Raw genomic sequence first — 25,922 nt, forward strand, 5'->3', positions numbered from 1 at the left:
GGCAGGACTATGGGGAAACTGAGACTCAGTTGACAGCAGACTACCACGGTTGCCATGGTGGGAGAAACTCCCAGTTTCACATGAGAATCCATTGGAAAGTACACTAGAGACCAGCAGGTGAGCTGCATTGTTCCCTCTCTGGCCCCTTCCCCACAGGCAGTGCTGTAGTACAACAAAGAGTGTTGCGCTGCCCAGGTGAATACTTAAGGCCCCGCCCTTTACAATTTATCAGGTGTGCCAAGACAAAGAAATGTGGCCCAAATGAAAGAACAGAAAAAAAACTCAGAAAGAGAGCTAAGTGATGAGGACATAGCCAACCTATCTGAGGGAGAATGTAAAGCCCTTGTAATCAAAATGCTCACAGAACTGACTGAGCTTGTTTGAAAAACAAAACAAAACAAAACAAAACAAAAAGATACCCCAAATGAAATAAAGCAAAATATGTAGGAAATCAACACTGACAGGAAGGAAACCAGGACTCAAAGCAATGATTTGGAACAAAAGGGAAAAATAAAGATCCAGCTGGAAAAGAATGAAGAAACAAGAATTCAAAAAAGTGAAGAGAGACTTACAAACCTCTGAGACAACCTGAAGTATTCCAATATCTGAATTATAGGGGTTCCAGAAGAAGAACAATAGCAAGAAATTGAAAACTTATTTGAACAAATAATGAAGGAAAACTTCCCCAATCTGGCAAAGGAAATAGACTTCCAGGAAGTCCAGGAAGCCCAGAGTCCCAAAGAAGTTGGACACAAGGAAGAACACACCAAGGTACATCATCATGAAGTTACTCAAGATTAAAGATAAAATCCTAAAAGCAGCAAGAGAAAGGGAGAGAGTTACCTACAAAGGAATGCCCATAAGGCTGATTTCTCAAAAGAAACCTTGCAGGCAAGAAGGGGCTGGAAAGAAGTATTTGAAGTCATGAAAGGCAAGGACCTACATCCAAGATTACTCTATCCAGCAAAGCTACCATTTAGAATGGAAGGGCAGATAGAGTGCTTCCCAGAGGAGGTCAAGTTAAAGGAGTTCATCATCACCAAGCCATTATTATATGAAATGTTAAAGGGACTTATCTAAGAAATTGAAGAAGATCAAAAATATGAACAGTAAAATGACAACAAACAACTATCAGCAAATGAACCTAAAAGAAAAGAAAAAACAATGAAAACAAAAACTAAGCAAACAACCAGAACAGGAACAGAATCAGAGAAATGGACATCACATGGAGGGATTTCAGTGGGGAGGAGGAAGGGAGGAATAGGGGGGGAAAAAGTATAGGGAAGAAGAAGCATAATTAGTAGGCATAAAATAGATGGGGAGAGATTAAAAATGGTATAGGAAACAGAGGACTCAAAGAACTTATATGTACAACCCATGGACGTGAACTAAGTGGGGGGATTTGCTGGAGGGTTTGGGGGCAGGGCAGAGGAGGGACAAAGGGGGAAAATTGGGAAAACCGTAATGGCATAATCAATAAAAATACTTAAAAAACAACTGTATATAAATGGCATTATTTCACTATGTGTATTCTTCTGCAACCAGCTTTGTGCCTTACACTTTTCTTTACTACCATCACCCAATCATTACCCTCAGAGAGGTATGTGACATAAGCCCCAGTGAGTTCTAATCTTTCCAGCTGAGTCCTTGCTGTCCTGGTCAGTTTACCAGTAATATCTTAAAGCCAGTGATTAAAGCTGGTCTTAGGTGAATATCAGCTTATTCCACTATTGTCTTAAGCTGAAATACAGAGCTGGTCTCATCCATATGGTGTGGCCTCCTAGTTCATACTGGGAGCCACACTTTGCAAACCACTGTTCTAGAGCATCTTTTTTTTTTTTACCCTTGATATTGTACACTTTCTTCAACCTAATAGTTGTGTAGAAGCTGACCAAAAAGTGAAAAGATAGCATTCCTAGAAGGTTGAGTAGTATAAAAACCACCTTGTTAACAGGTAAAATGTAATTCATGACTAAATATAAAATGAGGACAAGACTTTATTAACACCCTAAAGGTTAATCACATGACTATGACTAAGTTTCTTTTAACTTAATGGTCAATGCAAAAATTCTTAAACAAGCTAATAGTTGTGGAATACTGTCTTACTAGAACACCTAACCATGCACATGGTCAGGTTAAAAGTGCATCATTTACTAGTTAGTACAGGAGAGCATTTCTATTGTACTACACAGTGATGAAGGCACAAGTCAGGCAAGCTGGCTTGAAAACTACTAAAGCTGGTTTCTTGGGAAGGTTTTCTAAGGCACTCTAGCCTTCATTAAATATTCTGATACTTTACAACTGTAGTCTTATAGCTATGACAAAAGTACTTCACCAGAAGCAAACTGGAAGTTCAAGGATGCAGTAAATTTTATACCTGGCAGAAAAGTGAGGGCCATTGAAATTTTAAGAAGAAAACACTGATTTTAAAACCTTTATAAAGCTTCTTATTTAGCTACCTAGAAATAAAAAAAAAAGAATCTGTAAGCAACTCAGAGTATGTTTAGTCTATTCTCTAATGGTGTATAGCACACCGAACTGACTACAGCTTGTGCTCTTCAAAGAAGTTTTGGTTTTAGGGTTCTTCTTCTACTAGTGGTTTCTTTATCTTTCTTTTCTTCTTCTCACTTGTTTTTTTCCATGTCATAGTCATCATCATTTTCTATGCCTTGTGAAACAAGTATAATACTAATCCTGGCACTGGATGTTCATGGGGGAAAAAACAGTTAAAGCTGCTCTTTAAGAATTTTAGCCATAATACCCTCAATTAACATTCCAAATGTAAGAATTTCAGTACAAAAGTGATTGAAGAATGAATCTTTGGAAGTTATTTTCCATTTCCTTTGCTATCTTGTTGCTTAATGCATTCTGAGTGATATTCCTCCTCTTCTTCCAATCTATTTGGCACCCAGTATGGCCCATAACCTGTAGCCCATGAGAAAAGAAGGGATCAGAATCATTTGGGTATAAGCTCATTCTGTATGTTTTAGTCAACACTATTTGAGAAATATTCATTGGATTCAAAGAGAAATTGTACTGTGAAACTGATAGGCTCACCAGCATTTGAGTATTTATGCTGGGTATCTTTGAGGTGCTCTAAAATATGTTCATTGGGTTTCTATTTATTTTTTTAGTTTAAAAAATTCTGTAAGTGATTTTAGAGAGAGATAGAGGAAGGGGGAGGGAGAGAGAGAGAGAGAAACATCAATTTGTTGCTCCACTTACTTATGCATTCATTGGCTGCTCCTTCTGTGAGCCCTTACCTGGGTTTGAACCCACAACCTTGGTGTGTCAGGACAATGCTGTAACCAACTGAGTCACCTTGCCAGGTCACAGGTTTCTGAACCACATTACTCAGCGACTCTGCAATCTTCAAACTCTCATGTAAAAATAAAGAATTCTTTTAGGGAAGCCTTTATTGTTAGACTTTTCCTCAAGTTTTGTCTTCTCATTTCCTCAACAACTGTCCCCTCAACACCTGGTTTCCATTTATTTTCATCTTCTGTAGGCTAAGATGATTTTGTACCTTTTATCAAACAGGTTAATGGGGACAGACATATATTTTCTCTCAGTATCAGGAAATGATTTAAGAAATTGGATTTTATTTCTGCCTGTTCTATCTGAGGGCATTAAGTCACTGCTTAACAATATTAGGCAAGTCCTGAAAGATGTTTGCACCTGCCTCAACTGAATCACCACATCTTTTTTTGAGAAGCTTCATCAGCCTGAGGAATTTGCTTCCCCACAACAGCTTTTTCTTTCTTCCTGTCCTCAGCAACATGGTGGGCCTCCTCTTTTGTTACACCTTCTGATGCCAGAGCCACAATCTCCATAGCAGAAAAGAGAGCCTCCTGGGCACAGCTGAAGGCTTTTTTGTTCATCCAACTCAGTGCCTTTATTTTCCCCATCATTATGTGTGAGGCCAAGTTGCTCAAGTGTCCTCCATCTCTAATTAAGTAAGGGAGCCTAGGATAGTGTGGATCATGAAAGATGACGAGTAGTCTCTCAGCACCATATTCTTTTTAAAAATTTTTTAATTTAAATTATTGTATTGTTGTTCAATTACAGTTGTCCATATATTCTCCCCACCCCTCCCCCGACCCCCTCCAAACCCACCTCCCTCCCTTGATTCCACCCTCCCCCTTGTTTTTGTCCACGTGTCCTTTATAGTAGTTCCTGAAAACCCTTCTTCCCACTGTCCCCTCCTCCCTCCCCTCTGGCTATTGTTAGATTGTTCTTAATTTCAATGACTCCCTCAGTCCATGTTCTATCTTTTTTTTTAAAGATTTTATTTATTTATTTTTAGAGAGGGAAGGGAGGGAGAAAGAGAGAGAGAGATAAACATCAATGTGTGGTTGCTGGGGGCTGTGGCCTGCAACCCTGGCATGTGCCCTAACTAGGAATCAAACCTGCAATGCTTTGGTTCACAGCCCACGCTCAATCCACTGAGCTACGCCAGCCAGGGCTATGTTCTATCTTTATGGTACCACTTTGCCAGATCCCTCCTATTAGCCTTCAAGAGATGCCTCCTCAGCATCAAGGTTAACATCTTTAACACTCCTCTGGACATGCCAATATCCTCCCTGCCCTTCAGGGAGATGGTGGCAGCAGTGGTGCTGCTGGGGTGAGGGAGGTGTTCTGTGGCTGAGGTGACAGCCTCTACTGCTGGGTGACCTGTATTAGGCGATGATGACTAAGGAGCAGAGGTTTTGCCTGTGACTAAAAGTCCAGCCTCCTCAATGTAGGGCAGGACCAGAAGTCCAGGCTAATGGATTTCCTGTCAACCTTGGGCTGGCACTTAAATCTGGCCAAGGTCAGGGCAAGTGGAGAAGGAGCAGCAGGGCTCAGGAAAGGTTCACAGTTACTGACCCCCCCTTGAGATGGACAAGGTCTATGTTCATTTGCTGGAAGAGGTGATTGACAGGCGCTCTCTTTGTTACCCCCACGCACTCACCCACCCAACTGCCTCTAGTTTGCTTTTGAGCAGGGACTCACTGTTCCCCTCTCCATGTAGGCCACAGGGAAAAAAACCCAAGTTCATGATCATCATGTGCCATATGCAAATGTTTAAGATAGGTAGCTTTTAACAAACAATACTGTAGGTGTAAATACCATCAAGGGGAGAGAGTGTCTCTTTTCACTAACACAAACTCCAATCAAACTTTTTAACCTTTTGGTCCCAGGTCAAGGAGATAGCATGGTTTTGAGGAAAATGTTCTGGAGATTAATGGTCAGATATGAATAAAAATGTGTCAGGTCTGGAAGGGACCTTAGAAAGCATGGACTCAGTGGTTCTCCAAACATGGGTATTGTAGGAATCACCTGGAAGGCTGATTGGACCACAGATTGCTGGGTCCCACCCCAGAAGTCAGGGTTCCATGGATTTGTTGTGACCTTAGGATTCACACTTTCAACAAGTTTTCAAGGGAGGCTTTTGCTGCTGGTCTGGGCACTGTCCTTTGAGAACCACAGGTCTAATCCAACTTCCTCATTTCACAGGTGGCTCAGTTGAGGCTGAACTGTAGCTTGATTCTAGAGTTGGTTTTAACACTAATTTATCAGTTGTCATGACTTTGCAATCTCATTTAGATTTTCAGTGCCTCAGTTTTCTCATCTACCAAATTAGGATAATGACCTCTGTCTTGCCTATCCCATGGAGTTAATTTACAGGGTGGCCGCAGTTGGGCAATTACTCCAGCCTTCAGTAACAACCCTCTGACTAGGGTGTGGAGTGGTCACATGGTAATAGGGTCCATGAACTTAAACATTCTCCTGCTGGCTACTGGGTCATAGTTTATAGCCTGCTTTCACTTTTGTTAAGGACAGAAGGAGGGAGAGCTCTCAAATTGGGGGTAGGACACAAACTATTTATTCCTTTTGTTGTATTTTTCTCAATTTATGTTTGCCTCTTAGATTAGGTAATATTTCTAAGTATATTGGTTTTGCTTTTTTGTGTCAACTTTCCCAATATTTTCCTTTTCTGTCTTCCATACTCTTTAGTTTTGTAAAATTCTTTGCATTTGGTGATAAGATTTTTCTCATTTTTGGTTTGAATTTTTACCATGTGGTCCTTTATCTATCTGAAGTTTTATTGACATATGATGTGAAGTTCAGATTTTTTTTTAAACAGCTAACTTCTGACATCATTTGTTCAGTTAATCCCTTCCTTCTCCATTGATGTGTCTGTGAACTCTATCACTTTCTTGGAATGTTGAATGGGTTCAATTGAAAGTTGTGTCCAAGCCCATTGTTTTTTCAGATGGGGTACCCGAAGTCCAGAGAAGAAAAATGGTTTTTGTAAGATTATGTTAGTTAATGGAGATGCCATGAATAAAACCAAGATCTGACTTTTAATCTGAACTTGAGGTAGGTCTGCTTCTTGTCTATCCAACTTTAGTTGTGGAAATTGGCTAATGTCTCTTTACTTTCGTCATGTGGGAATATAACCTATGTTATTTAATCTAATATTTTAAGAGCTACTAACCACCATATTTTTAATGTGAATCCCTTACATTTTAGATTACTATTTGGGCCAAACACAATATGTTTTCTGCTCACATGTGACCATGGATTGCTAATTTTTGATCCTTTTTTGGTATTTTAAAAGTAATTTTAGCAGTGGCATGGAATTTTTAGCCTGCCCTCTGTTCTGCCTTTCTCAAACATGGATCCTTCAGCTATTATCAGAAGGGAAGCATTTCCTTACTCCTTTTATTTCTCTTTCTTCTGCTCCCAATAACCTAGCAGAACAACTTGTATTTGTGTTCTTGTAAGAGACTAACTGAATTAGACTAAGTTAGTTTATGGGATTAATGCTATTTCTGATAGTTCCCTGATTTTATTAGACTTGAATTATAATATAGGGTTTGACTAGTACATGGCAGGTTACCCATCATTATGGTTCTTGGAGTGATGAAAATGCAAGGTCCCTAATTGATTGAGATAACAGAGATCCAAGTGTGCTAGATTTTAAGGGAAACCAGCATAGTAATTGCATACTAGTGACACTTCGTTTCATTTAGCCTTGCTTTAACTTGGACACAGCCCTGGCACAGATTTCAATACCTATCCTTTATCTATAGCAGCTTTATAGAAATATTTTGAAACTTCTGACTTACTGTCTGAATTACAGTTCATTAACAAATATACTGTTAATATTCAGATAGTGGGCTATTTATACACTATTTAATTAAGAAAGTGATAATTGAGGTTGGACTAAGAGATTTTATAATAGGGAGAGTAAAAAGACCAAGCATTTAAGGGATGGTATGTCTTTTTGTATTGGAATATAAAGGTTCTTATAAAAGTGTTTCTCGGCCCTGGCTGGCGTAGCTAGTGGATTGAGCGCGGGCTGGGAACCAAAGTGTCCCAGGTTCGAATCCCAGCCAGGGTACATTCCTGGGTTGCAGGCCATAACTCCCAGCAACCGCACATTGATGTTTCTCTCTCTCTCTCTCTCTCTCTCTTTCCCTTTGATGTCTCTCTCTCTCTCTCTCTCTCCCTTCCCTCCCTAAAAATAAATAAAAAAAAATAAAAAATAAACATAAGAAAAAAAAAGTGTTTCTCTTGGTTATGTCACAGGATCTTTCAGGAATGGTATAGAATTTGATGGTAAGATGGAGAAGAACACCTAATCTACTTCTCTTCAACTCTATTGCTTCCTCCCTAGTTCAAGCTTTAATAAACTCTCACCTTGAGCCCTGGCTGGTGTGGCTCAGTGGATTGAGTGCTGGCCTGTGAACCAAAGGGTCGCAGGTTTGATTCCCAGTCAGGGCACATATCTGGGTTCCAGCTTGGGTCCCCAGTGAGGGGGGGTGACATTCGAGAGGCAACCACACATTGATGTTTCTCTCCCTCTTTTTCTCCCTCCCTTCCCCTCTCTAAAAATAAATAAATAAAATATTTTTAAAAAAGAATCTCTCATCTTGATGGTAGCAATATCATAAGAACTGGTCTCCCTGCTTCCACAATTCCCATCTTTCAGTCTATTCGCAATACAACAGTCAGAGTGATTTGATTGATTCATAAACTAGATTCTGTCCAAAATCATCCTTCCAGGGCCTCTCATATCATGTTAACTAAGACCAAAGTAATTCCAATATCCTTGTACAGTTCTCCATGATCGGGACTGTCAAGCCTTCTCTGACCTCATATCCTCCTTCTTTCCTCATTACTCTGTCCCAGTCCTATTGGCTGTGCCTTTTTGACACAAACCAGGCGTTTTCTTCCATGGGACCTTTGCATTGGTTTTCTCTCTGCCTGGAATCTTCCTCTGAATATATGTATGCCTAGTTCCCTCACCTTCTTCTCTTATTTAATCAAAGGTCATCTTCTAACTGAGGCCTTCCCTGATTACACTAAGTTGAAGTCTTCCATGAGCACTTGTAGTTCCATTTCCCTGCTTTATTTTCTTATCAGATTATATCACTTTCTAATCTATTCTATATTTATTTGTTTACAGTTTAGAAAGATATCTCTGGGCAGGACAGGAGAATCTTGGGCCCACAAGGTGAGATCTTCTTCATGAGATTAAGGAACATTTTCTTGAGGTTTCTTAAGTGCTTTTTCTACATGTGTTGAGATAATAATTAGATTTTTCTTTACTTTTAATGTGTGAATTACATTCTATGTGGTTTTGAATTTCTTCTTTTAATGAACCAGTTTCTGGCTTTGTTGATCTTCTCTATTTTATGTTTAATTTTTATTTCATTCATTCTGGTCTTTATTATTTACTTTCTTTTACATTCTTTGAATTTAATCTTGTTCACTTTTTCTGATAGTTGAGGTAGCTACTTAGATTTGTATTGACTTTTCAGCTTTTCATCTTTTCTAAGATATGTATGTGAGGTTAAGATAACCTTCACGGTATGCCACCTATGAAGTCACACAGGGCCCCATACTCAGAAGGACCCCTACTTTATTTAATGCTGTTACCATCTTGCAATTATTAGTACAAAGATAAAATTTGTATGTTTTTTTGTGAGCTTACTTTTTATTGATTGATTTATTTTAGAAAGAGGAAGGAAGAGGGGAAAAGAGAAAAATCTATTTGTTCCACTTATTTGTGTATTCTTTGTGGTTCTATATGTGCCCTGACTGGGGATGGAACCCACAACCTTGATGTATTGGGACAATGCTCTAACCAACTGAGCTACCCAGCCAGGGCTAAATGGCGAGCTTCCATTGAGTTAGAGGTAACCTCAGATGCCCCTTCTACAATAAAGTCCCACTTGTGGACACCCCTCCCCATCCTGGGGTCAAAGGCATTTATTTAATAGGAGGGCCAGGGGGTGAAAGGCCCCACTCACTTGTAGTCATCTTTGTGGCAGGTGACTGCTTATTGGGCCTACACACACCATGCCTATGGAGTGGGCAGGCAGAGGGTAAGCCTGCTTTTGGGGTAACCTAGGCCAGGATTGGCTCGTAAGAGCCTAGCAGTATCCAGAGAAAGCCAGAGGCCCAATGCTTACTGCTGCCACTTAAGGCCCTAGTCTGGTTGTGAGGTCAGCATACCCCATCAAGTAGGGGCTCCCAGCAACAAGTAAATGTCTGAGGTAGGAAAACAAGGCTGTCCAGCTTGTGGTGGCCCCAACAATAATCCTTAAGGGATGATTTTGGCCTCCAGTCCTGGTTGAGGAGTAAAGAAACCCCCTGCAGCCCCATGGAAGAGAGTCCCTTAAAATTGTGTTTTTAAAGTGAATTCTTATGGGACAACAGAACATGCATATGAGCAGAGCAAATATGTACAATATGTGTGTCTGTAGTTCCTTGCTTCCCTTTTTGCATATAGTTTTGTGATGCTCTGTACACATAGGATTCTGGCATTGCATAATTTAAAGATGGACAGTAAAAAATCAGGCTAAAATTAAAAATTTTATTTCCTTAGAATTACATTAAATAGCAAATAAGAAGCACCATGGCAAGAAGAGAGAGAGACTTTGGCAGAAAGGAGAAAGCTTTATATATTTTCTCTTTCTCTCTCTCTCTCTCTCTCTCTCTCTCTCTCTCTCTCTCTCTCTCTCTCTCTCTCTCTCTTTTGCTTAAACAGAAGAAATTTATTTCCAAGATCAAGGTGTTGGCAGTGTTAACTTAGACTCCACCCCCACCCCCTGCTTTTTGAACAAAGGGCCATACACTTTCATTTTTCCCTGGACTTGGAAAATTATGTAGCCAGCACTAACAATCTCTGGTCCATCTCCAGTTCACCCTTACTCCTAGAAAATACCACTTTTTCTGGGAGGTTTACTAAAGTCTCTCTTCTTTATGGTACCTGAACTCCAGATTTTAGTCCCCCAGCCTTGGGAGTCTATAAAAAACCTGCTCACCTTCTCACCATCTAAGATGCTTCTTCCCAAATTATAAGATATTTCTAGGGGAAATGTGGTTCTTAAATCTGGTTTCTTCTTTTTGGGTTTCTTTCTCTCAGATCTTGGCCCTCTAATTCTTTGTTGTCTTGGGAAGGTCTCCAGTGCCTTAAAAACAGAATTTAAAATCTTCTACATAGCTTTCTAATTGTTCTGAATGGACAGGTTAATGCAAATTACCTAGTTCCTATTTAATGTGGAACTCATATATTTTTATGATGCATTTTTGCTTTTCTTCGAACTTGTACCATTATCTTTTACCTTTGTCATTTCTTATTGTATTCACTTGCTTACTTATTCACTTCAGAAAATGTGTGCATTGAGGACCTACTATGTTCTATTTATTACACACTCAGGACTAAAAGAACAAGAAGTCATCTCATTTATTTAGATTACCATGGATTCTTTAAAAAAGTGTTAATATCTACGTTTACTATGTGAGAACTCAGAGGTCCTGATAACTAAATGTCTTGCCTAAGGTCAGAAAGGGCAGAAGTTTGTAGCAGAGCTTGGGACTTGGTCTTGGAACACTTAACCCTTTTTGAGAGTGCTTTTCACTATATTTAATTGCTTGCTAGAACTTTAAAATTTGAGGTCCAGAGAGACTTTGGCTTACTGTAGATCAGAAACAGATCCCACAACTCAAAAAGGGACAGTGTGAAATAGTATGAAAAATTCCCTAAATGCCTTATCCTTATGGTAGATTACTTTTATTAATCAGCAGTCATCGCAAGCCATCCTTTTTGTATAGTGCTCACAAGTTTACATTATAGTTTCACAAAGTCATTTTAAAGGTTGATATTGGGAGACAGTACCCTGTAATAAAGATTGTTTTGCATTGAGCTTCTCTGTAAGACCTAATTTTGCCTAAGTTGGATCAAACTTTGCATTATACTAGAGTCCAGAATTCTAGAGTGTTTGAAGTTAATGTAGAGGTTATTTAGGTCAAATTATCTAGTAAACAAATGTAAGTAATACATACAAGCACATAAGTCCACCTTCTTAATCCTGAAAGGACATTAATGAAATCACTAACAGTAATCCAGATAGAATAGGAAGAAATATGGTTTATTGCAAACATAATAACCCTAAAGACTCCTTCCAAAGATCAAATTAATGGCTGACATGTCTTATTTTTCTGCAACTATGAACCCCACATAATTTGTAAGAGTAAATCATATAGAGAAAGCAGTATTTGGAATTTGGGGTTCCTGGCCTTTATGAGCTTTTGCAAAATAATGGAGTAATATTACCCTTCATTTTTTTTTTTTATCAGATGTCTTTACCTATTCACCTCAAAAGACAGTGTGGTCTTTAGGGAAGATAATGGAAATGGCTAAGCAGAAGCTAACATACAAAACTAAGGGTTTTGGTCTCCACAGTTTGAATGTAGATGAGTCTCCTGCTGTTGTGTACTGAAAGGTATTCTTTTTGCCCACTCGCACCCCATACTCTTAGGCAAATTTCACTCCTGTGAGAAAAAGGCAAAACAAATGTTGCCAGCAGGATCTCTGAGGCTGTTGCTACTTTGTCCTTCCTTCTTCCTGGGATGACCAGTAGTCATCCAACACTTCCAGCTTCCTGAGAGCTTGGCTAATACAGGAGAAATATTGCTACAAGCTAGTGTTTTGTTTTGTTTTTGTTTTTGTTTTTGTTTTTGTTTTTAACTTGGCTGTGGATAAGAATCAACTGGAGGTACATTTTATTTTATTTTTTAATTTTTTTACTTTTTAAAATATATTTTATTGACTATGCTATTACAGTTGTCCCATTTCTCCCCTTCACTCCCCTCTACCCTGTACACCCTCTCCCACCCATATCCCCCCTTTAGTCATGTCCATGTGTCATACTTATAAGTTCTTTAGCTTCTACATTTCCCATACTATTCTTACTCTCTCCCTATCTATTTTCAACTTACATTCTATGCTACTTATTCTCTGTACCTTTTCCTCCTCTCTCCTCCTCCCACTCCCCTGTTGCTAACCCTCCATGTGATCTCCACTTCTGTGGTTCTGTTCCTGTTCTAGTTGTTTGCTTAGTTTCTTTTGGTTTTGCTTTAGGTCTGGTTGTTAATCATTGTGAGTTTCCTGTCCTTTTACTATACATGTTTTTTCTTTATCTTCTTTTCTTAGATAAGTCCCTTTAACATTTCATAAAATAAGGGCTTGGTGATGATGAACTCCTTTAACTTGACCTTATCTGAGAAGCACTTTATCTGCCCTTCCATTCTAAATGAGAGCTTTGCTGGATAGAGCAATCTGGGATGTAGGTCCTTGCCTTTCAGACTTGGAATACTTCTTTCCAGCCCCTTCTTGCCTGTAAGGTCTCTTTTGAGAAATCAGCTGACAGTCTGATGGGAACTCCTTTGTAGGTTACTGTCCCCTTATCTCTTGCTGCTTCTAGGATTCTCTCCTTCATTTTTACCTTGGCTAATGTAATTATGATGTGCCTTGGTGTGTTTCTTTTTGGGTCCAACTTCTTTGGGGCTCTCTGAGCTTCCTGGATTTCCTGGAAGTCTATTTCCTTTGCCAGAATGGAGAAGTTCTCCTTTATTATTTGTTCAAATACGTGCTCAATCTGTTGCTTTTCCTCTTCTCCTTCTGGTACCCCTATAATTCAGATGTTGGAATGTTTAAAGATGTTTTGGAGGTTCCTAAGCTTCTCCTCGGTTTTTTGAATTCTTATTTCTTCATTCTTTCCTGCTTGGTTGTTTTTGTCTTCCTTCTGGTCCACTCTATTGTTTTGAGTCCCAATTTCCTTCCCTTCACTATTGGTTCTCTGTGCATCTTCCTTCATCTCTTTTATGGTAACCTGCATTTTTTCATGTAATTTGCGCCCAAAATCAACCAACTCCGTGAGCTTCCTGATCACTAGTGTTTTGAACTGTGCATCTGATAGATTGGCTATCTCTTGGTCGCTCAAAAGGATGAGTTCTGGGGGATTGAGCTGTTCTTCTGTTGGAGACATGTCTCTCTCTCTCTCCTTTTTTTTTTTTCTGGCCTGGTTGCTCTTGTTACGGTGAGGGGTGGAGCCTTAGGTGTTCACCGGGGCTGGGCACCCCAGTCGCTAGATTGTGACGTTGTATGTGGGGGCTGGGGCGGGAGGGAACAATGGTGGTAGCTCCGCTCTCCTGGGGCCCCAGTAACCCCCCTGGGATCCTGGGTTGCGCGCTCTGCCTTGGTCCACAATGCCACCTCACTGGGTCTGCCAGCTGCTGCCCGCGCACTCAGGGTCCACCGCTACACTGCAATCTTGTGCTCCCGGAAGGCTTACGCACTCGGCAGCCCCACGTGCCCAGTTCTCCCCATCTCCACGCTCCGAGACCCACGCCTGCTCCTCCTCTCTGCCCCTCCTACTGGTTTGGATGAATGGGTCTACTTCAACTTCTTGGCTGTCCGACTTCCACTCAGACAAATTCTCTATCAGTTCTGGGTGTTATTCTGCCTCTAAATTGTTGTTGTTCTAATCTTGGTTGTGCGTGGAGGTACGGTGCATCCACCTATGCCTCCATCTTGCCAGAAGTCCTGGAGGTACATTTTAAAAATACTGATTTCTAGTCATAATTAGTGAAGATAAGTTGTAAGAATCTGTACTTTAACAAGTGATGCAGGTCATTTTGATGCATAAAGAGTTTGAGAACTATTAGTTAGAATTTAAGGTCATGGTTTTTATAGTCAGGTGAACCTCAATTCACATTCCAGCTTTGACACATACTAACTGTACTTACAACCCAATTTTCCTTATGTTATCATACCCTTCCACTCCCATACAATCCTGTCTGATAATCATCTTTTGACTGCATATGCTCAATTAAGTAGTTGTCTAGTTTCTTCTTTCTAGAGTAGGGAAAAAAATCAAACTCATCAGCTTAAATAAGGTAGAAGTTTATTTTTAATTAATGGGATAGTCCACAGATGAATTGATCAGGTCTGGCAGGGTCACTTTCTTTCACACAGTCACCCACAGAATTAGATTTTTCCATCTTTTTGCCCCATCATATTGTAGGGTATAGTCATTTGTCTACATGGTTGAAAATGGTTTGCCTCCAAGTTCATGTTCCTGCTTTCAGGAAAGGGAAAGAAAGAGTACAGAGCAAAGAGATTATATGGAAGTTGCACCCTTCACTTCCACTATCCTCTTATTGGCTCAGCTAAGTCACATAGCCACAGCTAACTGACAGGAAAACTGAGGAATATAATCTCTTATCAGGGCATTCAGGGACTCAGATAAAACTTGGTGGTCCTGTTGTTAAAAGTAGAGAAAGAAAAATCTTAGGGGACAATTAGTTTCTGACACAGGCCCCAATTTAGGGGAAATCATGTGTCCTAGTGGTTAATACAATGGGCTTTAGAGATAGAAACCTTTGTTGGAATATTGGCTTTACACTGTGTATTCTTGAGCAAGCCATACTTAAATCTCTCTGAAATGGTTAATTTGTAGAATGTACACAATAACAGTATCTCTTTCATAGGATTATTGGGATGATTTTATAATAAAATCCATGTACATTCTTAACATAGTGCCTGGCACACAGTAAGCACTCAATGAGTACTAAGCTGCTATTATTAGTATTTGTATTCACATTAGTATTATTACAGCAGACTCTATTTTTTAAGATTTTATTTTTATTTATTTATTTTCTACATTTTTTATTGTTGTTCAAGTATAGTTGTTTCCATTTTCACCCCACCATTCCCCCCTGCCCCACCCATCCCTGCCTCCCACCCTTGAACCTACCCCATTTGGCTTTGTCCATGTGTCCTTCATACATGTTCCTTGATAGCCCTTCCCCTGTTATCCCTTATTACCCTTCTGCTCCCTCCTCTCTGGTAACTGTCAGTTTGTTCTTTATTTCAATGTCTCTGGGTATATTTTGCTTGCTTGTTTGTTTTGTTGACTAGGTTCCACTTATAGGTGAGATCATATGGTATTTCTCTTTCACCACCTGGCTTATTTTATATTTCATTTTATAATCTCTGAAATTTTTAAAAATTCTCAAATGTGGGAATATACTATTTATGTTTAACAATTCCTTACAAAGTTAAATATATTTACTTTACAATGCAACGATTCCAATCCTAAATTTTTGCTCAAGATAAAATGTAGGTCTAAAAAAAGAATCATCCAAGAATATTTGTGAGAGTTTTAATCATAACAGCCAAAACTGGAAACCTAATATTGTTTCCCATACCATTTTTTGTCTCTCCCCGTCTACCTTAAGCCTACTACTAACCATGCTTCTTCTTCCCTGTACCTTTCCCCCACTATTCCTCCCTTCCTCCTCCCCACTGAAATCCCTCCATGTGATGTCCATTTCTCTGATTCTGTTCCTGTTCTGGTTGTTTGCTTAGTTTTTGTTTTCATTGTTTTTTCTTTTCTTTTAGGTTCATTTGCTGATAGTTGTTTGTTGTCATTTTACTGTTCATATTTTTTGATCTTCTTCAATTTCTTAGATAAGTCCCTTTAACATTTCATATAATAATGGCTTGGTGATGATGAACTCCTTTAACTTGACCTCCTCTGGGAAGCACTCTATCTGCCCTTCCATTCTAAATGGTAGCTTTGCTGGATAGAGTAATCTTGGATGTAGGTCCTTGCCTTTCATGACTTCAAATACTTCTTTCCAGCCCCTTCTTGCCTGCAAGGTTTCTTTTGAGAAATCAGCCTTATGGGCATTCTTTTGTAGGTAACTCTCTCCCTTTCTCTTGCTGCTTTTAGGATTTTATCTTTAATCTTGAGTAACTTCATGATGATGTACCTTGGTGTGTTCTTCCTTGTGTCCAACTTCTTTGGGACTCTGGGCTTCCTGGACTTCCTGGAAGTCTATTTCCTTTGCCAGATTGGGGAAGTTTTCCTTCATTATTTGTTCAAATAAGTTTTCAATTTCTTGCTATTGTTCTTCTTCTGGAACCCCTATAATTCAGATATTGGAATACTTCAGGTTGTCTCAGAGGTTTGTAAGTCTCTCTTCACTTTTTTGAATTCTTGTTTCTTCATTCTTTTCCAGCTGGATCTTTATTTTTCCCTTTTGTTCCAAATCATTGCTTTGAGTCCTGGTTTCCTTCCTGTCAGTGTTGATTTCCTACATATTTTGCTTTATTTCATTTGGGGTATCTTTTTGTTTTGTTTTGTTTTGTTTTGTTTTTCAAACAAGCTCAGTCAGTTCTGTGAGCATTTTGATTACAAGGGCTTTACATTCTCCCTCAGATAGGTTGGCTATGTCCTCATCACTTAGCTCTCTTTCTGAGTTTTTTTTTCTGTTCTTTCATTTGGGCCACATTTCTTTGTCTTGGTGCACCAGTCTGGTTGTTCTGGTTGATTTTTTCTTTAACTCATTGGTTATTGTAGTTCCATGCAGTTTGATTTTCTGGAGCTTCTGGTGTCTTATTGATTTTAGATTGGTCATTATCCTCCTTTTGGTTGTGCAAGGAAGCAAAAGGTTTCTACCTATGCCTCCATCTTGGCCAGAACTCTTTGTTCTATATACAGTTTTAAAATATGCAAAAATACTATATATTTTTTAGTTTAAGTATTTATTTAATGGCACCACATGTTTCATTCCAATAAATGTAGGCAAAGGAAAGATGTGCAGAGGAATGAAACACCAATTTCATGATACTTGTTACTACTAAGGAAAGAATGTATGAGGCTCAACTCCATTTCTTCTGTTTTATTTCTTAAGCTGCAGTTGATACATGGGCCCTGAGGAGGTTCATATTACTATTGCTGTGGTTATATGTGTGACTTTAAGTAGTAAATGTGACTAAAATCTACAGTCTAGAAGAGAAAGTGGGTGAAAGGGTGGTTGATTAGAGAAAGGGAAGGTGGCCCACAACTTTGGGGAAAAGGCTTTGTTTCTACATGTATTTAAGGTTACAAAGACACAATCTGGTTGACATTAATAAGTTCCTCTTCCATATGTTATAGTAGCATATTTTGTAATCTGTCTTACATTAGCCTCTACACTGTGAGCTCCTTCCTCACTGGTTGGAATCTCAAGAGGGTTAATCATCTTTCTGTCTTAACTACCTTCAGAGACAATTGCCCTGAGGCAAAGCTATGAAAAACAGGTCAACGCTTGAATCCCTAACTCCTTTGCCTCTTTTTCTAATACTCTCCTCTTCATCCTCAGGCAGTGACCTCTGTCCCCTTCCTCAACCCCACCATTATCTCCAGGCTTAATAATCAGAGCTACCCACTGTCACTCCCCTTACAGACCTCCCTTCCTTGCTACCTCCCTTCCATGCATAGATCTTTTCTTCATTATTCTACTCCTTGCCTCCTCTCAAAATTTCTCCTCCACTTCAAGACCATGGCCTGGTTAATGATACTTCCAGGTAGGTTATGATACCATGTTAACTTACAATGTCCTTGTATCTGAAAAGGCCTGTGAAATGATGTTAAAGTGGGGAATTTCAGACTCTGTGTCAAGGAAGAAGAAAATGTTGGAAGATTTTAACTCACACTGTGTAAAGAGGCAGCAAGTTGGCTTACATGTGACCACTCTGACCTCCATAAGTTGCAATTTACTATGATTTAACCACAAAGCAAACAAAGTTCAACACTGGAATAATCCCCTGAAATCTTTTATACATTTTAAATGATCAAATTAAGGCACTTTCCTATAAAGTTGTCCCCTCAATACAAAGATGTTTATACCCTCTGCCAATATCAGATATATTGGTATCAAGGGAAATTAGGAATGCTTTATGAAAATTCAAGGCTCAGCTTTAATTTCACTAACCCCTTGGGGGAATCACCCTATTTATAAATGTGATTCTACAACCTAATATTTGATTGTATACACCTTACACAATTAACTAATATAAAGAAAAGGAGTTGATTATAGCCATTTAAAATGTTTCAGTATTTACTGTTCCAGGCACTGTTCTATGTGTTTGGGGGACATATCGGTAAAGAAAACAGACAATAATCCCTGGCTTTGTGACATTTACCTCTTGGTGGTGGGGGAGAGTGGGGATAGGGATAATAAAAACAAAGATAAATTAATTAAATGGGAAAAGTTTCAAGCTATGAAGGAAATAGGACAAGGTGATGATATGAGAATGACCAGGAGATGGTGGGTAACAGCTTTAGTTGGGGTTGTCAGGGGTGATCCCTTCTCTTTGACTAAAACCTACATTTCAAGATAGCAGCAGCCATGGGACAATCTGAGAGGAAGATTCCCATGAAAATGACTAACAACCTAGAAATTAGTGAGGGGGTATGCAAGAATGTATTTCTAGTAAATTCTTCTATGCAGAAAGCAAGGATTTACTGGTAAAAGGTGGACAAGAGGACCAAATTAGAATTTTCCTTCCTCTGAAAGAACTGTATGCTTAGGAAGTGGGGAGACCCTGATAAACTTAATAACCCTTAATTCTGATGATGCTTATTATATATATTACCATGTTTAATATTCACAAAATCCTTTGGGGTAGTAACTATTTTCAGGGGCAAAACTGAGGATCAGAGAGACAGCTTACCCTAAAGCACAAAGCTATTAATAACAGAGGAACAGTAAATTTTCTTAACATTATAAAGAATATCAAGTATTTTTAATTAACTTCCTATTTAAAAATGGGAGAGTGGGAATCTCTAGTAATAGAGAAGAGTTAAGAATTATAGTTTCTCTTCTGGCCAAGATGGAGGCATAGGTAGACACACTGTGCCTCCTTGCACAACCAAAATAAGGACAAGAACAATTTAAAAACAAAATAACAACCAGAACTGACAGAAAATTGAACTGTATGGAAGTCTGACAACCAAGACACATTCATCCAGATCAGTAGGCGGGTCAGAGTTGGAAGGCTGTGTGGAGAGGGGTAGCAGCACAAAAAGCGGTGGCACCAGGCATGCAAAGCAGCCTGGGTGCGCAAGACTGCAGCTGGCAGACCCCGGGTGCAGGGTGGCAACAGGCAGACCCAGGGAGGCAGCGACTGTGAAGTGAGGCACTGTGCGCAAGGTGGCTGGCTGTCTGGGCGGTCCCACATTCATGCAGATAAACCAGGCAAAACTGGGGAGCGAGACGGACCTCACAACTCAGGGCCCCAGCACCAGGAAATAAAGCCTCAAGGCACAGATTGAAAATACCTGTGGGGGTTGAGGCGCAGAGGGAGACTCCCAGCCTCACAGCAGAGTTCCTTGGAGAAACCCATAGGGCCCTAGAATGTACACAAGCCCACCCACATTGGAATCAGCACCAGAAGGGCCCGATTTGATTGTGGGTAGCGGGGGAAGTGACTGAAAACAGGCAGAGAGTGCAGCAAGTGCCACTGTTCCCTCTTGGACCCCACCCCCACATACAGCATGACAACCCAACAACATGGGTTGCCCCGCCCTGGCGAACACCTAAGGCTCCTCCCCTCTATGTAACAGGTGCACAAGACAAAAAAAAAATGGCCCAAACGGAAGAACAGATCAAAGCCCCACAGCAAATACAGCTAAGCGACAAAGAGATAGCCAACCTATCAGATCACAGTACAAAACACTGCTAATCAGTATGCTCACAGAATTGGTTGAATTTGATTGCACATTAGATGAAAAAAATGAATGCTATGCTAAGTGTAATGGAGGAAAATGCACAGGGAACCCATAGTAATGGGAAGGAAACTGGGAGTCAAATCAATGGAGAGGACCAGAAGGAAGAAAGAAACAACCAATCAGAAAAGAATGAAGAAATAAGAATTCAAAAAAATGAGGAGAGGCTTAGGAACCTCCAGGACATCTTTAAATGTTCCAACATCCAAATTATAGGGATACCAGAAGGAGAAGAGGAAAAGCAACAAGTAGAAAAGTTATTTGAACAAATAATAAAGGAGAATTTCCCCATAGACTTCCAGGAAGTCCAGGAAGCTCAGAGAGTCCCAAAAAAGTTGGACCCAAGGGGGAACACACCAAGGTACATCATAATCACATTACCCAAGATTAAAATGAAGGAGAGAATCCTAGAAGCAGCAAGAGATAAAGAGACAGTTACCTACAAAGGAGTTCCCATCAGACTGTCAGCTGATTCCTGAAAAGAGACCTTGCAAACAAGAAGGGGCTGGAAAGAAGTATTCCAAGTCATGAAAGGCAAGGATCTACATCCAAGATTGCTCTATCCAGCAAAGCTTTCATTTAAAATGGAAGGGGAAAGAAAGTGCTTCTCAGATAAGGTCAAGTTAAAGGAGTTACTTCATCATCACCAAGCCCTTATTTTATGAAATGTTAAAGGGACTTATCTAAGAAAAAGAAGATAAAAAACATGAATAGTAAAATGACAGGAAACTCACAATGATTGACAACCACACCTAAAACAAAACCAAAAACAAACTAAGCAAACAACTAGAACAGGAACAGAACCACAGAAATGGAGATCACATGGAGGGTTAGCAACAGGGAGTGGGAGGGGTAAAAGGTACACAGAATAAGTAGCATAGATGGTATGTAGAAAATAGACAGGGGAGGGCAAGAATAGTATGGGAAATGTAGAAGCTAAAGAACTTATGACACATGGACATGAACTAAAGGGAGGGAATGTGGGTGGGAAAAGGTGTGCAGGATGGAGGGGAATGAAGGGGGGAAATGGGACAACTGTAATAGCATAATCAATGAAATATATTTTTAAAAAAGAATTATAGTTTCTATTTTATAAAAATCTCCAAGAGTCTACAAAGTTCCAATATAATTTCATTTGTAATTCCAGCTGTTATCTTAAAATATTATATTACTCTGACACTTTTGCAAATGTTTCATCTTCAAAAACTCCATGAAAAAAATCTGACCTCCTCCAAAGTGGAGTTTTCTAAGAATAAACTTTCAGATTATACTTTAAAGAAAAGAATTACAGTTTCTTACCAACCTGGAAAGATGAAACAGAACTATATACCAAATAGCAGAATTATTATATCTAGGTAGTGAGATTAAGGGTGATTTAAAAAAATTATTTTGTATTGGTTTAAGGTGTACAGCTTAGTGGTTAGACAATCATATACTTTACATAGTGTTCCCTTTACATTTATACTACCCCAACTGGCACCATATATAGTTATTGCAATATTATTGACTCTATTTCCTATGCTCTATTTACTTCCCTGTAAAGATTTTTATAACTACAAGTTTGTGCTCCTTATTCCCTTCACCTCTCTCACCCAGTGCCCCAACCTTCCCTCCCATCGGGCAAAACCAGTTCTTTCTCTGTATCTATGAGTCTGTTTCTATTTTGTTTGTTAGTTTACTTTGTTCATTAGATTCCACATTTAAGTGAAATCATATGGCATTTGTCTTTCTCTGATTGGCTTATTTCACTCAGCATAATACTCTGCAGGCCCCACTATGCTGTCACAAATGGTAAAATTTCATTCTTTATCATGGCTGAGTAATATTCTGTTCTGGATATGTACCACAGCTTTTTTTGTCCACTTGCCTACTAATGGTCACTTGGGTTGCTTCCATAGCTTGGCTATTGTAAGTAATGCTGCAAAGAATATAGGAGTGTAGATATTCTTTCTAGTTAATTTTCTTTGGTTTTCTTTGGATAAATACACAAAAGTGGAATCACTGGGTCATAAGACAGATCCATTTTTTTATTTTTTGAGGAAACTCCATACTATTTTCCATTGTGGCTGTACCACCAAACTGCACTCCCACCAACAGTGCATGAGGGATTCCCTTTTCTCCATATCCTCACCAACACTAATCAGGGAAACTAAGAAAACAATCCTATTTACAAGTACAGTGAAAATAAAATGAAATTAAACACCTAGGGATAAATTTAACCAAGGAGGAAAAAGCCCTGTATTTGGAAAACTATAAGGCACTTAAGAAAGAAATCGAAGATACAAATAATGGAAGCATATACCATGTTCATGGATAGGAAGAATCAATATAATTAAAATGCCCACACTACCCAAATCAATCTATAGATTCAACACAATCCCTATCAAAACACCAATAGTGTATTTCATAGAACTAGAACAAACAATCCAAAAATCTATATGGAACCACAAAAAACCTTGACTAGCCTCAGCAATATTGAGAAAGAAGAACAAAGTTGGGGGTATCATGCTACTTGATATCAAACTAAACTACAAGGCCATAGTAATAAAAACAGCATGGTCCTGGAATAAAAACAGACATACAGATCAATGGAACAGAATAGGGATCCTATAAATAAACCCACATCTATATGGTTACTTTATATTTGACAAATGCCAAAGAAATCGATTCAATAAATGATGCTGGGAAAATTAGACAGACACATGCAAAAACATGCAACTACTTTGGTATACCATATACAAGAATAAGTTTAAAATGAATTAAAGGCTTAAATGTAAGACTCAAAACTGTAAAAATCCTAGAAGAAAACATAAGCAGTAAAATCTCTGACATTTCTTGCAGCAGTATTTTTTTTCTTTCAGGCAAGGGAAACAAAAGAAAAATAAACAAATGGAATTACATCAAACTAAAAAGTTTTTTTTAATTGTTGTTCAAGCAGTTTTGTCTTTTACTCCCATCCCAGCCCACCCCACCCAGTGCTCCCTGCCTCCCTCCCATTTCTACCCCCCCTAGTTTTTGTCCACGTGTCCTTTATACTTGTCCATTTTCCCCTGAAATTCCCTCCCCTCTCCCCTCTGGTCATTGTCAGTTCATTCTCTATTTCAGTGTCTTTGGTTATATTTTGCTTGTTTCAAACTAAAAAGGTTTTGCACAACAAAGGAAACCATAAAAAAGCCCTCTCAGACAGCTTACTAATGGGAGAAAACATTTACCAATAATACATCTGATAGGAGTTAATAGCCAAAATTTATAAAGAACTCATACTACTCAACACCAAAAAAAAAAAAAAACAAAAACAAAAAAACCAACAATCCATTAAAAATTAGCAAAGGACCTGAATAGACACTACTCCAAAGAGGACATACAAATGGCCAATAGACATGTGAAAATATGCTCAATATCACTAATTATCAGAGAAATGCCAATTAAAACCACAATGAGATATCACCTCATACCTGTCAGAATAGCTATCATCAATAAATGCATAAATGGAAAAGGTAACTTTTTTCTTAATTCAAGCTCTGTTCCTTACTAGTTGTATACCCTTGGGAAAATTGCCAAACTTCTCTCTGTTTTGGTTTTCTCATTTGCAAAAGACAGATAACAGTATTCACATCATAGGGATGTTGCAAGAAGGAAATAAAATAATCTATGTAAGTGCTTAAAATAGTGCCCAACCTATAATGAGCACTTAATAAATGCTAATGATTATCATTATCTTAATATAATTTTAATTTCCATTGGGTTTGAGTATATGTCCATATTGTATATGTAGTCCAAAATCAGTTGTCCACATGTTTAAAAAACCATTTGTATTTATATATGATTTATATATACATGTGCTTTGTTCATTTTTCTATCGCTTATTGTCATTAATGTTTATGAAAAAGATAGTGTGACTTTTGCTTCCGTGTTTTGGCTTATCTGCTTTGTTAATCTGTTCTACAACAAATATGTATTATTTTTATAAAAATATGAATACTAAAATTTGCTAGAACAACCTTTGAGGGCCTTAGCAGACTTTTTCTTGACTACTCATTCCTAAATGCACCACAAACTATTCCACTAACTCTGCCACCATCTCATTGGTTATTTTGGGGGGAGACAGAAAACTGACTTTTCAGAACAACTGGCAAACTCTTTACTGAAGCATTCATGGCTCCAATATGCTTTTAAAGCCTCTCTGCACTCTGCCTGATGATCCAGCCATTTCATTCCTTGCATAGGTACACAGCCATCTCATGCTACTTCCTTTACTGCAGTAACCTCCCTTCTACCATCCTTTACTGACAGTTGAACTCCTAGTTTTCAGGACCCACTTAAAATGCCTCCTCTTGAGCACTTGTCCAGATATCAGTCTACCTCCTTCACCTCTCTCTCACCAATCATTTTCTCTACATGCTCCCATAATATTGTGTTCATCCTTATTTTAGACCATGACACCTTGTATCGTCATTATTAAAGTGTCTGTATAACCTTCTAAACCATGAACTAGGTCAAGCCATGGTTGTTACATACCAGTGATTCCCCAACATTTAGCATAGTTCCAGGCACATAGTAGGTGCTTAATACATACTCAGTGAGTGATTGAATGACTAGGGTCTAAAATATTTGCCCTGTAACTTCAAGTGGACAGCCCAACTTTTCATGACCTTAGACGACATTTATATGGATATTTTGTTTTCTGTTTTTGTTTAATTTTTGTTTTGTTTTGCTAACATGCTATTTCTTCAAGTGAATAGTGAGGGTCTTCTTGAAAGGTCTGGGGGAAAATGAAGGGATGAGCAGAGACAGGAAGGAGATAAAGAAAGCAGGAATACTCTCTTTTTTTATTTTTTTTATTTATTTTTAGAGAGGGAAGGGAGGAAGAGAGAGAGAGAGAGAGAGAGAGAGAGAGAGAGAGAGAGAGAGAGAGAGAGAGAGAGAGAAAGAGAAACATCAATGTGCGGTTGCTGGGGGTAATGGCCTGCAACCCAGGCATGTGCCCTGACTGGGAATCGAACCTGCGACACTTTGGTTCGCAGCCCGCGCTCAATCCACTGAGCTACACCAGCTGGGGCGGAATACTCTCTTTTAATATTAAAAAAAATAACATCTCCCTGGGAGTATTTGTTTTTGCTAAGAAAGAATGGATGCAGTACTGGTCATAGCTCACAGCATGCAGTAGGAAACAGGAGTGTCCCATTAGGTACCTTCCTCACCACAGGACTTCCATCAAATCCCCTAGGTCTGCCCTCTGGCCAGGAACAACATCTGCTTCCATTCCCTATGCCAAAACTCAGGCTTTTCTTATAGCCAAAGATTCTCTAAGGTTATGAGCACATCATAACAAGGGTCATGTAGAGACAAAGTTCTGCCTTTGCAGGCCTTCTCAGGTAGGCCACATTGCCCATCTTCTGAATCTAAGTCCTCCCCCTATTGGGAAGCCTTCCTGAAAAAAGCCCATCAGTTGTGATGCCTCTTGACTCTGCTGCAGAACTGAATGAGTCAATATATGAGAGTGTAAAGACGAAATGTATTATATTGTCATTATCCTCCAGTCAAAGACCATAGGAACACACTTGTTGGGTTTATTACGTATTGCGATATGGGGAACATACACCATGGGAAACCACGTGGTGTCTCAGGAAGATGTGTCAGAAAAAAGCCTATTATAGGATTTGGGTTTTGGTTGGGTTATTTGGAGAAGTTTTTTAAAAAATGGAAGTTTTCTCTAGATCAGATACTTAGAAAGCAGGGGAATTCTATAATGGGTATTTCAATAAATCTTATCTACAGGGAGGGAAAACTAGAATCATCATAAAGCTGTAATTGGTAAAAAAGTGGTAGGCACTCATTTTAGCCAAGAGAGGGAGGTGTTTAATATTTTTTTACCTTGTTTTTTGTCTCTGCTTAAACAAAATTACAAAGTGACCTTGTTTTGTTTCCTTTTATCATGGTCTCAGAGTGACCCTGTCTCATGTTGGTATTCTATGGACTTGTTTAGGTACAATAGTAGAATAAGATGGCTTAGCTGTG

General features: G+C 39.0%; 1 non-coding gene across 1 annotated transcript; it reads right to left on the reverse strand.

Annotated features, from left to right (window-relative positions):
* Nucleotides 1-9,543: 9,543 nt before the first annotated feature.
* LOC123827862 lies at nt 9,544-9,675 on the reverse strand. Its single transcript, XR_006787361.1, has one exon. It is a non-coding gene; the product is annotated as a small Cajal body-specific RNA 20 (non-coding RNA).
* Nucleotides 9,676-25,922: the final 16,247 nt, after the last annotated feature.

Source organism: Phyllostomus hastatus, unplaced genomic scaffold (genome assembly GCF_019186645.2).
Source record: "Phyllostomus hastatus isolate PE091 unplaced genomic scaffold, TTU_PhHast_1.1 phas_contig_90, whole genome shotgun sequence".
Lineage (NCBI taxonomy): Eukaryota > Metazoa > Chordata > Mammalia > Chiroptera > Phyllostomidae > Phyllostomus > Phyllostomus hastatus.